General features: G+C 55.4%; 1 protein-coding gene across 11 annotated transcripts in view; it reads right to left on the reverse strand.

The window, feature by feature from the left end:
- The window catches only part of Ahdc1 (AT-hook DNA binding motif containing 1), a 66,148-nt gene that overhangs the window by 16,373 nt on the left and 37,251 nt on the right, over positions 1-12,524 (reverse strand). For all 11 annotated transcript variants that reach the window (XM_078025703.1, XM_078025704.1, XM_078025707.1 and 8 more), the window contains 3 exons: positions 5,288-5,465; positions 194-305; positions 1-38 (listed from right to left, as the gene is read on the reverse strand). The gene's annotated coding sequence lies outside the window, so the exon portion shown is untranslated. The remainder of the gene's footprint in view (positions 39-193; positions 306-5,287; positions 5,466-12,524) is intronic.

Raw genomic sequence — 12,524 nt, forward strand, 5'->3', positions numbered from 1 at the left:
CCTCGGCTCTGCCGCCTGGGCTGTCACACTGGAGATCTCTGTGGGCAACAAGAGAGGCGACAGGAGATCTGAATCCCCCATGTGACTGGTGGCCACACTCAACCCTTCCCACCTGCCCACTCACTGGCCCAGCCTCCTCCAGATGCCACCCCCGTTCCTTCAGCACCCCCTCCAGTGTGCACACCCGGCTGACCTGGGAGAGAGAGGGCCCCCGTGCCTGGGGGCTTTGCCCGTTGCTGGCTATCAGCTGTGGGTACTGTGGAGAACCTTCTGCTTGAGCCCCGGCCTCGGGCCGTGGACAGCGCCTGGAAAGGACCATCTCAGCTCAGGTTTAGTAAGCACCTACTGTGCGCCAGGAACTGGGCTATTAACAACCACATTTTGCAGATGAAAAAAAAATGAAGGCTCACAGTTGAAGTCACACCTTTCATTCAGACACCCATTATTTATGGAATGCCTACCTTGCAAAAGGACTGGGCAGACAGACATTGATCAGATAATCATAAGTGATTTCATGATTAGTGTGATAAGAGTTGCAAAAAAAAAAGTGAAGACTGCATGAGGTCAGAGGTTGAATGATCACTGGGGAGTCAACCACAAAATCCCCTACTTCCGGGACATTTTCTCTGTGGCCAAGGGTGGGCCAAGCAATTTATTTAGATGATCTTGTCCCATCCCCTTCACAACTGTGATCAATATGATCATTTTTACAGAAACCATCCACTGCAGGTGTTAAACTCCTGCAGGGCAAAGTGAGCTGTCCTACTCAGTGTTGCAGGAATCTCCCAACATCCAGAACCACACATGGCCCACGGAGTGGCCAAAAAGGTATCTGTTAACAAACGAGGCCCACAGAATAAGCAACCAACCCTGCCTTTTCCCAGGAGGCTCTTTCTTATTCTTCTCTGGACCCAAAAATGTGACCCAAGAAGGATGCTGGCAAAGGGACAGAGACAAGAACGTGGAAAGGGACATTCTCCGACTTCCTTCTCCACTTCCTCAGAGAGACTCTCTGATGCTCCATCCTACCTCTGGCCTCTGTTCAGCCCCTCTCTATTTCACCTTCATAGCATTTATCACAACTGTAATCAATTACTTGTGTGACTGGCTGTTTAGTGTGTCTCCCCGGAGAGTGTGGGCTCTTCAGGGGCAGGGATCACATCTGTCTTGTTTACCATTGTATCCTCTGACCCCAGGGCCTGGGCTATGGATGCTACATAAATATTTACCAACTAACTCCCTGAGCTGATCATGGCAGAGCTGGGATTTACATCCAGGCAAGTCTGACTCCCAAGAAAGCCTTGGGGACTCAGGACTGGGCTGATTCCGGGGAGCTAGGATCTCAGGGAGCTGAATGGGCCCTGATCACTGAAAGAGTCATAAAGACTGACACTTATCACTGCCTAGTGTTTGGCTTTGACCCAGCTTTGAATCCCCTGGACCCATCCCCTATAGACACATGCAGATTCTCAGTTGCTGCCATATTATCCAGTGTTGTCACCCCATCGGCAGATTGCAGAGCTGACTTAGGAACAGGATGGTGTGAAAAGGAACACCCCTCTGTTCCCTTTTGGAGGGCAGCAATGTGCAACCTACAAGGCACCTCCACAAACACGATCCACTGAATCTTCACAGCAACCTGAGAGGCATGCAAGGTTTATTATCCCCACCTTATAGAGGAAACAGGCCCAGAGCAGTTGTGAAACTTGCCTGAAGTCACACAGCTGCTCAAGAGGAGGCTTCCTAATTTTGCCTAAGGCAAAAGCCTCCTTCCACTCGAGGCTCCTGCAGCTCTCCTCCAGCCACTCCTGGAAAAGCTCCTTCTAGAGCCATGGTCTAATTTAAGGCTGGGAGGAACCTTCAAATTATCTAAGCCATTGGCTTTCAAACCCTGGGCCTGGGGGAGCTGTGTAACATTCCAGATACCCAGGCCCTAGTCCAGGGGAGTCTGACTCACACATCTGAGGGACATCTGGGAATCTGTATTTTTAATCAGCTGCCCCAGTGGGTACACTGTCCTATTGCCACCTCATGCCCTCCCATTTTATAGATGAGGAAACAGAAGACTTCACCCAAGGCTACAAAATGGCATATGAAGGGCCCCTTTGTTGTTTATCCAGGTGAACCATCCCTCTGCCCACTGTTCCTTCCCTCCCTGCAGGTCCCAGGCTTCAGCTGCTCTTCACTATCCTACCCTCAGGCTCGCTCAGGACTCTGCTCTCCTGGGCGGTAGACCTGGCCCCTCCCAGGTCAGGCTCTCTCTGCTCCTAGGACTTGGAGCACTGCTGCTCTTGCAGGAAGAACTGTGGGTAACAGCCTCCCAAAGTGGGGAAAAGGGCCCAGACAATGGAATTTCCAATTTCCAACAGTATGGTTGGTCCTTGGCTCTGATGCCCTGTCTGAGATACCTACCAACAGCCACTATCCCTCCCTTACCGCGGGTGGGGCTCTGCAGACCTCCCACTTGGGGCCTGAGGGTGTGATCTTGGCAGCAGAGACAAACCTCCTCTCCAGTGGCTGCTTCTGTTCCACCCACCCGTGAAGACCTTTGGCCACGTCCTCCTGACTGTCCACTGCTCTTTTTGCAGCCTCTGGGATCTGAGGCTCAAGCAGCTGGCTCCCCTCCCCGCCACACCCCAGCAGGCAGTCTTCTCCTGGCCCCCTCCCAAGGGTACTACCCAGCCCTGGTCTGTGAACAAAGTCGAAAGGGTCCTTCTGTCTGCCTTGTCTGCTTCTGGGTCAGTGTGTCTGAGCTTGCCCACAGGGACGCCAGCCGCTGGGAGGGGGCTGGGGGCCCCAACTTGCTGCACAGTGCCGGGAAGCGCCAGCCCACATCCTTGAGTCCCTAGCCCCACCCTCCCCGCTGTGGCTGTGACCACCCCACCCCTTCCCCACCCTCCTCCCCTCCCCCACCCACAGCCTCCCCAGGGGAGCCCGGCTGCCAGCCCCAGCACTCACTTCCGGCCTCATGACCCTCTCTCTCCAGCCTCATGCACTCCCCTCCCTTTCCCCTCCCAGCCTGGTCCGTGGACCCAGGGACATCCTCTTGGCAGTGAAATACACTGTATCACAGGGGCTATCACTGCTGTCCTGAGCCCCAAGACCTTTCCCATTGCCTCTTTTTTCCTCCCAGGGCCTCACCTCTCAGGCTCATCTCCCTCAGCACCCCTCTCAGTCTCCTTCCCTTCAGCCCCCCACCTGCTGATCCAACCTGAAGCTCTTCCAACCTGATTCCAGCCCAGAATCATAACAAAAGTAACAATGATGGAAATAATAATGGTATCTTATTTGGTTTTAAAGGTAGGCACAGAGAGGTCATGTTATACCCTTAAAGACAAACAGCCATGTCAATTATGCCAGAACTTGACTTTAGTTTCATTGAGCTCCTCTAAACTAAACTACTTTGCTGTTCAGGGATTCAGCTCCCTCTCAGCCTGCCTCCTCTAACTGTCCTAGTCCTAACTATAAATTCTAACTGTTGACTTCTAATCTACCTTCTTCCTAGCTTCCTGTACCACCTCCCACAGTAGTCATCCAATGCACTACCTTCCCTTGCCACTAGGTGTCCCCTTAGAGCCACTGATGCCCCCAAGGGGAGCTGGTCCAGCCCAGCGCCAACACCCCCCCCACTCCGCCCCAGAGCCATCAGGGCCCCCCCACAGCACAGCACACCCTGGCCACACAGAGCTCCTTTGTGCAGCCCTCGCCCACCCCCTTCCTGTCCAGAGTGGGGCACCTGGCAAGCAGGTCTGCCCCCAAACCGCCCCCTGCCAGCCCCCTGCCCTGGGTGCCAGGTGTGTAGGCGCCACTGCCAGCTCTTGCTGGACCCGAGGGTCACCCTGCTGGCGGCCCTCCCTTCCTCCCTTCGAGGTCACCCAGGGACTGTGCTTCCCGCCCTGCTCCGCCCCCATCCCCTCCTGCCCTTGGCCCTTCCAGACTCCCGTCCTTGTCTTCCTTCTGTCTCCCAGAGGACTCCCTCCTCCAACCCCACCAGGCCCTCCCCCCACCTCTCACCCCCTCCCGTAGCCCTCCCCGGAGAGCACCCCATTCGCCCCGCCCCTCCCGCCCAGGTCTGAAGAACTCCTCCTCCTGGAAAGTCACTGCTGGAAAGGAAGTGACTTCAGCGATTTGGCCACAAGGCTGGGCACTGCTGAGCCCAGCTCAGCTCAAGGCTTGCCCGGCCCACCTCCAAATGGAGCCACGTGCACACACCACCCAAGCGTGCACCCAGAACCCTGAGCACACACCTCTCCAAAGTACTCAGATCTTGTCTACACATCTCTCCAGAGTGTACTAGGAAATTGTGTACATATGTCAACACTCAGTGTGGCACACACAATATGCCCATGCCCACCCAGAACCTAACCTGCATCCCACATGCTCACCACTCCAGGGTACCACTTACAAAGTCCTAGAACGTCTCCCCACTAGCTTAGTTGATTTACATAACCTGTGCACACATAACCATGAGTACCTAAGGACAGCCCAATGCACACACCTTCTTGCACACAAGTCTGAGTGCCAGCAAATTTACAGCCCGGTATACACAGCCTTGCTGTACACACAGCCTTGCATCCTCTCAGGGCCTCCCCACCCTTCCAATTCCAGGAGGCCCCACCCCCAGACCTCAGGCCCCAGGAATGCTCCTGTGGAAGTTGGGTGGGGTCCCCAGCAGGCTGAGCTCTAGAGAGTTTCCTGGAGCCCAAAGGCTTCATGTGTCAGTTTAGGGAGTTGCCTTTGCAGGGTAGGGCAGCCCCACCTGGCCCAGGCCTGGGTGGGCTAACTTGGCCCAGGAGTAGGGAGGCGGGTTCTACCACTGCCCCCGCCCCCTCCCAGTCTTCTGAGGGCATCCTAGCACACCTGGATTACCCAGGGCCTCCTAGCACCTCACCTTGGCCTCCCTGCTCTCTGCTTCCACAGAATCCAGTAGAAAGGTATCCTGGGGGGTGGGGGTCAGCTGCACACATCAGGCACTGTTGGTTTCCACCTCTGCCCTGAGTCTCGGTCACTGTCAAAACCCCTTTCTCCTCCCAGTCCTCTCAGGTCATCAAGGCACAGCAAAAGAGTCCTCAGGTTAGAAGGCAGGAAGGACTCTAGGGACTTACTGTATATCCATGAACCTCAGTTCCCCTTTCTGGATAAGGGGAGTTTGAGTAAGCTGGTTTAATATCTCTTGACTTTATTTAAAGGGCCTCTTTGTTGCCTAAGCTAGGAGGGGATCCTTGTTGGACTGGAAAGCAAGTCCCTGACCCCCACTTCCTGGGGAGTGGCACAGGAACATGGTTACCTGAGCAGGCTGTGCAGATAGGCCTGGCTCAGCAGGAAAGGCCTATCTTTGCCAGCGTCCCCAGAGTGGTCTTCTTGGAGGCCTGAGTGTCACCTCTCACCCGGGGTCCTCTGCACAAGCTCAGCTGGTCGGGCTCTGGAATCCAGGCCAATGGATAGACAATCAGGCAAGCTCCCATCTGTGGAAGCAAACACAGCAGAGCAGGTATGAGCATGGATGCAGGTAAGCCATCCAGGGAGCAGGGCGCACAGGGATTTTGAGCCAGGAGGCTGCCCTAGATGGGGTTCAATCCAGCTCTAACCCCATCTCAGGGGGGAGTTGTGAAACCCCAGCTCCAGTCAGAAAGGTCTTTGTATGTTTTGGTGCTTACACGCACACATGTGTACACACACCATGGCTGGGGAGAACCTGATCTTAGGGAGTTAGATAGATCTTGGCTCAACTTCTCCAGGTAGCAACCTCTTTGGTTCTCCATTTTTTCATCTCTAAAATGGGGAGAATAAGATCTTATGGATAAGCCAGGCGCAGTGGCACATGCCCATAATCCCAGTGGCTCGGGAGGTTGAGGCTGGAGGATCATGAGTTCAAAGCCAGATCCATCAAAAGCAAGGTGCTAAGCAACTCAGTGAGACCCTGTCTCTTATAAAATACAAAATAGGGTTGGGATGTAGCTCCGTGGCTGAGTGCCCCTGAGTTCAATCCCCAGTAAATGCCCCCCCCCCAAAAAAAGAGAAAAATCTATGGATAGAGAGGAACAATCTGAAGAAGCTATACGTGTCAAGACCTTGCCCACAATGTAGGCAAGAGAGCTGCTGTTCAGGGAGATGGTGGGTGTAGATTTCCACGAGAGTGCCCATGCACCATCAGCAACTGGTGGTGTCTCTTGTTTTCTATAATAACCATGGCCTTCTTCACCATGTCCCTGCTTCCAACCCATTTGTCTCGAGGTCTGTACTAGAGCCCCCAAGGGATGTGGGATCCAGGCCTCATGAACTGCTTATAGGTCTTGGTTGCCTGGGAATTTATGTGTGTGTGACAGAGATTCTGTCTGTATAAATGCATGTTGGTGAATGTCTCATTGTCTGGGTAAATACACCTGTATTTGGGTTCTGGGTCTATTTAGCCTGTCTGTATGCTTCCCTGTATTTCTGCATGCTTAAGGGTCTACATGTATGGGACTGTGTCTGCTTAGATGTGGTGTGTGTGCACATGTGTATGCTAGGCCAAGTGGGATCGGTCTTCAGTTACATAGGTGGGTATGTACAACTGCCTGAATTTCTATTCTGTTCACCTTTGTGTGTGCATCTAGCTGAGCCTGTGTTTGTATGCTTGAGAATCAAGCATAAGCGCCTGTGTCTGTGTGTGACAGGTGTGCCCAGCTGCGGTCAGGCTGTGCCTGTTCCTGTGTGCGCACACACTGTGCCTGGCTCTCTGTATCTAGCTGTGTCAGGAGCCAAACCGGCTCCTGCCTGTCTCAGAGCTCTCTGGATGTGTGTGTGGTGGGGGGCGGGGGCGTGCGGCTGATCCTCTGCTGTCCCTGCAGGTTTCCAATCTCGAGGCCTGTGACTGCGGGCACTGGTGTCACTGTAGATCAGCATTGCCTCCCTTCTACCTCTGCCTTTCTCTGGGTTTTCAGGGTCATGGTGTGATGGTGTGACTGGTCACGGTGTCCCTGTTAGTCTGTTTCACTATGGGTCAGTATGTACTTGTTGTGGGTGTGTCCCTGCGTGTGTGGATTTGTGTGACCTTATCATTGTGTCTGTGTATCTGCATGTGTTTCTGTATGTTGGTGGGTCCTTGTGCTGTGTCATTGTATGCCTGTGCCAGTATAGCCATGTGCCAACGTCCACACGTGTGAACAGGCCTGTGTGCCACAGTATGCCTGTCGGCACAATGGTGCCTCAGTGTCTGTGTGGTACCTTTGTATAATGTGTGTGCATGTGCGTGCAAGGAGAGACCCTTTGTGAGACAGTATGTGTGTCTGTGTCACTGTGTTTATATGTGCCTGCTTCCCTCCTCCCTCCCTCCCTATCTTCTGCTTTCTCTCTCTCTCTCTCTCTCTCTCTCTCTCTCTCTCTCTCTCTCTCTCTCTCTGTAGGAGCCAGACAACTCCCCAAGCCTGGATTAGGGACAATTTATCCACAGGCAGAGAAGGAGAATTCCAACCTGCCAGAGCCTCCCTCCTCTGATCTGTCCCCGCTTCCCTGTGGTTGGGTGGGCACAGAAATGCAGCCTGGCAGCTCCCAAGCCCTTGGGGAGCCCCCACCTCTGTGGCTCCCCAGAGGCCTGGGAGGGCAGAAGAGATGGAAATTTGGGTGGCTCCAGAGCCCTCCAGTGGAGGTGGACTGCTGCCCCCCATCCAGGTCCCCACAGCTCAGCTCATCTTGGCCCTGTTCTCCTGCATATGGTGGCGGGTCCAGGGAGTCTGCATGGGGTCTGCCTGCCCCCAGGGGTGGGGAGACCTACGGAGCAGAGCTGCCCCCAGCTCCTGCACAACCTAGTACTCCCCAGTTCATAAACACCAGCCCCCACCAACACAAATGACCAAGGAAGTTGTGACTGTGCCCGCTCAGGCTGGGGGAGGCGGAGGGCAGTGTGGTGGGGGAATGCAGCAAGGGGGAGCAGGGCCGGGCTGGGACCAAGGCTCCCTTCACGGTGCTCCAGGCGCAAGGCAGAATCACATGTTTCCCATTAGCTGCTCTGGCCTCCTTGTTCAGGGGGTGTTGGCTGGGGGAGATTTGTTCTGGTTGCAGACACCAGCAGAGACCACACAAGAGAGAGAGAGAGAGAGAGAGAGAGAGAAAGAGAGCACGAGCAAGAGAGGGAGAGCCAGAGGGAGAAAGGAAAAGAGAGAGACAGACACATAGGGAGACAGAGACACAAGACCGAGAGAAGAGAGACAGAAACTGAGAGACAGACACACACAGACACAAAAAAGGAGACAGAGACTAGTGGTAAGGGATAGTGGGGGACCAGTTGGGAGGCAGGGGCCAAGGGCAGTGGGCTGAGACCTGGGCAGAGGCTGCAGGCAGGTATATGGGTTAGGCACAGAATGGGAGGGGACCGGAAAGACCTGAGGGGGAGAGGCAGCATGCGGGGGAGGGCACTGTTGGAGATGGCAGTGGAAAGGGACAACAGGGACTAGACTGTCCCACAGGAACCTGAAAAAGAAGGGATGAGGCAGAGACAGGGTGGGCCGGGGGAAGGGCTAGGTGAGGGCAGGGGGAGGCTGTGCTGGGCGAGGGCGGCCAGCGCCCGGCCTCCCGCCTGCTGACCCTCCAGCCTTGGAGATAACAGGCCCGAATAGTGCTGACTTGCGGTTCAGAAATCCAATATCCTCCGCGGCGCACTAATCGACTACCTGAGCTCCCGGCCCGCGCCGAGCTGCCCCGATTAATCCTGCGGCTCCACAGCCTTAATTAGTTTAACAGTTTCAGGGGCAGAAGAGGCAGCGAATAGGGTCCCCAGGCCCATGGGGACACAGCCCCCCGTGCAAATTCTGCCTGATGCCACACCTTCACAGGCACACACCTGCCCCGGCCCCAGAGGCCCCCATTGCGCACGGTCTGAAAAACACTGGGTCCTTCCTCCTGGGGAACAGTCCCAAGGGTTGGCACCTGGGTCAGAAGATAGGTCACGAGACACTGAGACACCCCTCCATACACACACTCTGACCTATGCTCAGGGCCTCCAGTGCTTCCTCTGGCTGGCCCTTTGGGGCCATGTGGTCTGCCTAGGGAGGCCCCACCAACAGCTAGCACCCCACCTCTGGGCAACATGTTGTCTCTTTAGGGTGAGAGACGGGCTACCATGAGCTGCCACGTTACTGTCTTCCCAACAGCAGAAGAAAATCACACATCACCCCCCACAGAAGCACGAGATGGGCACATGGTGACATCTCTCACACATGCAACAGCCAGAAAGACAGGTACACAAGTCTGTGACAACCCTCCTAACAGATGAGCTGGGCACATAACCTGTCGCTTCCCTCTAAGTATGAGATGGTCACATCTAACACCTCAGTCAGACAGGTCTCCAGGTGGTCATCTCTCACAGGACTACCATACAACCAGGCACCTCCAATGCCAGAGAGGGTGTGGGAGGCACAGAGAAACTGTCACACACAGCCCAGCAAAACAGCTGCACACATCCCCACGAGACAAGCCTCTTTTTCTACCTGGGGGGAAGGCACAGACCTCCACCCACCAGAACCCGAGGCTGGGCATAACCAAGCCCCTTCCCTGAGGCCTCCCTACGGATTGTTGGGATGGGTATGTGACATGTCACCTCCCTGACTGCTTGGGACAGGTGACAGTCTGCCCACCCACACCCCTCCCCCACCACTGTCGCCAGCCTGAGTGGTGCTGTCCTCTGCCTGCAGAGGCGTCACAGCTCACAGGGCATGAATGTCACCCCAGCACTGCCAGAGCCAGGCACAGCCACACGTTGCCCCAGTGACAAACACCACTGGCCCCAGGAGGAGGTGGAGGCACACAGGACTCTGGGTGTGACCTTGGTCCCTGGACACCATGAGGGGCGGTGCTGTGGCCTTCTGCCTGGGTAACCCGTGCTGGGGGAGAGAAGCGCCGGGAGGAAGCTGCCTGGGCACAGAGATAACCTGAAATGCCACCTCTCCAAACACCCCCTGCCCCCATTTCTCATTTAACGTAGCTGTGTATCTAGGCAGGGGGCAGAAGGAGCAGTGGAGGGAGGGCTGTCACTGAAGCTGTTTCTGTCACACTATTTAGAGATTGGTGGGAGGCAGAGGGTCTAGGGCTTGCTGTCACCACACACTCCAGAGCAGGGAGTGGAATAATGAATGGCTTGAGACACCCTGTGCTGTGAGGGGTACTCCTCTTCCTTGGAAAGGCCCTCTCTCTAAACTTCAGGCCACAGAGCTAGGGACAAGGAGGCCAAAGTCCAGGGGCATGACTCACCCAGGGAACAGGCCCAGCCTGCTGGCCAGAGTGGTGAGGAAGGCCAGAAGCCAAGAGGCCCGGGTTCAAGTCTGAGCTCCTCCCAGGCCAAGCTGGGTGACCTTGGAGCAGAGGCTCAGCCTCTTTGGCTTTGGGGAGGTGGAAGGGAAGTGCCAGGTCCAGAGAAGCTGAAGGGGTGGGCCTGGGAGGGGGAGCATGGGAAGGATGGTGGGCTCCTCCCCTGACTCTGCTTTGCTGCTTCCTCACACGGAACCTCATCTTCCTGCACCTCAGTCTCCTCATCTGGAGGTAGAGACATTAACATGCGTCTCTCAAGAACACACAGCATAAAGTGGGCAGGTGCTCAAGAAACAGGAAGTCTCTTTCTGAAAAGAGGGAGAACTAGACAAGAAGAAGACAAAAGACTTGCCCAGGCTGGTTTCCCACCTGAGCTGTTTCTTTAAAATTGCCTGGAAGAGTGTGTGTGTGTGAGTGTGTTGGGGGGTGGTCCCGTTGGATGCAGAGAAGACCACCCCAAGACCAAGGGATTTGATAGAACTGTCATCCCCCTCACCTTTACCCTAAATAAACCTCACTTTGCCCCCTTCAAACCTTGCACTAGAGCAGCAGCTCAAAGGGAGGAGCTCAGCCCACATCCCAGCTCCCCATGACCCCAAAAGCACCTGCTGCTCAGAAGGAGCAGGGGACCTGGGTAGTTAGCACTGTACAAGAGCCCCCCTCTTACAAGAGCCCAGAGAGGGATAGGCCTAGCCTGAGGTCACACAGCAGCAGCAGAGCCCAGAGCTCTGGTCAGGAACAGCCTCAGAGCAGAGTTCCTCCAGCCCCTGGGGGTGGCTGGAGCTGGGGGGCCCTGAGGGACTGAGCAAAACGTGGCGACAGATGGCCTGCCGAGGCAGCGGCGATCTGGGCGGCTGGCAGGCATGCTCGCTCCCGCGCAGGGAAGCAGCTAATTTTAGCTGAGGCCTCGATGCCAGCTTTGTTCCCCCCACCCACCCGCCGAGGGGGCCCAGCATGCCTTGCGTGCAACCCGCCTCCCCCAGGCACCCCTACTCCCCCGCCTGGCCCCTTGGTGAGTAGTGCCCAGACCCCAGGGTCCTAGAACTGTCTGCCTGACCAGGCCTCACCACACCCAGAGGCAAGGGCTGGGCTCTAGAGGCCTGGCTCCCCACTCCAGGCCTGTTTGCCCATGACTCCGAGCTCATTCCTTGAAGAGGGATGACAGGAGGAAGGCTAGAGGCCACTGCCCAGACTGGGAGGGCTGGACAGCAGGGGCTGCCAGTATTGGGGGAGGCGGGCACTGTCCTCCACCCAGCACTTAAGGAGACAGGACCCTGATTCCACCAGGACCTTGATTCTTCTGGGCTGGAGTCCTTCCTGCTGTTGGTGAGCAGGGGCTCGGGAGTTACTCAAGACTTTCCTTGTTCCTCATAACTTTGAGTTTGCTTCAGGGACTCTTATAGTACTTTCAAGAAGTCAGAGCTAGAGCAAGGTTATAACCCTGTGCCACAGGGGTAAACCGAGGCATGGTCCAAGACAGCTATTACTGTACCAGGAGAGGACCAATCTCAGGAATCGGTGAGGTCTAGACATGATCTTCTGTTAAGTCCTTATATCTAGGAGGCTTCTTGGCTGACACAGAGCCCCTGGGAGTACTCACTACCTGGGCTGGTAAAAGATGAACCAGGTGGATAAAGCCCATCCTCCAAAACCCTACAAAGGGAGACCTGGAACCCCACTCTCGGCAGGCTCTTTAACCTGAGACCCTCCCTTTCAGGTTCAACTATACATGCCCAATGGGGCTTTCAAGTCACATGGCCCTCACTAGTAAGGGGGCTCTTTGCGGGTGATTCAGGAGGACCTCCCTCAGTTCCACGACCAGGGGCTGAGAGAAATGGCTAAGAAGGAAAGAGAAGGAGGAGACCCGAAAGGAATTTCTGTATTTAGAAGGAAAGTCAGAGAAAGAGAAGGAAAGGGAGGGAGAAATCAAGGCAGAGAATTAGAGACAAAAAGAGGAAGATCGCGGAGAAAGAGATAAGGAAGGAGGGCTTGGGAGACAGTGACCGGGAAAGAGAGGAAAAGGGATGGGGAGGGGGGGGACACATGCTACAGGAAGGAAGACAGCAAGAAAGAGATTCAGGAAGGGAGATTCAGGAAGGGAGAGAAGGAGGAAGAAAAAGACAAAGAGACAGGCAGGATGATGCAGAGACAAAGACACACGCACACAGAAGGAGAGAAAGAGAGACAGACACATGGTGGGAAAGAGACAGAGGAGCCTGCCACAGGCAGGCCAAGGCAGCGAC

The sequence above is a fragment of the Ictidomys tridecemlineatus genome, chromosome 11, assembly GCF_052094955.1.
Source record: "Ictidomys tridecemlineatus isolate mIctTri1 chromosome 11, mIctTri1.hap1, whole genome shotgun sequence".
Classification (NCBI taxonomy): Eukaryota; Metazoa; Chordata; class Mammalia; order Rodentia; family Sciuridae; genus Ictidomys; species Ictidomys tridecemlineatus.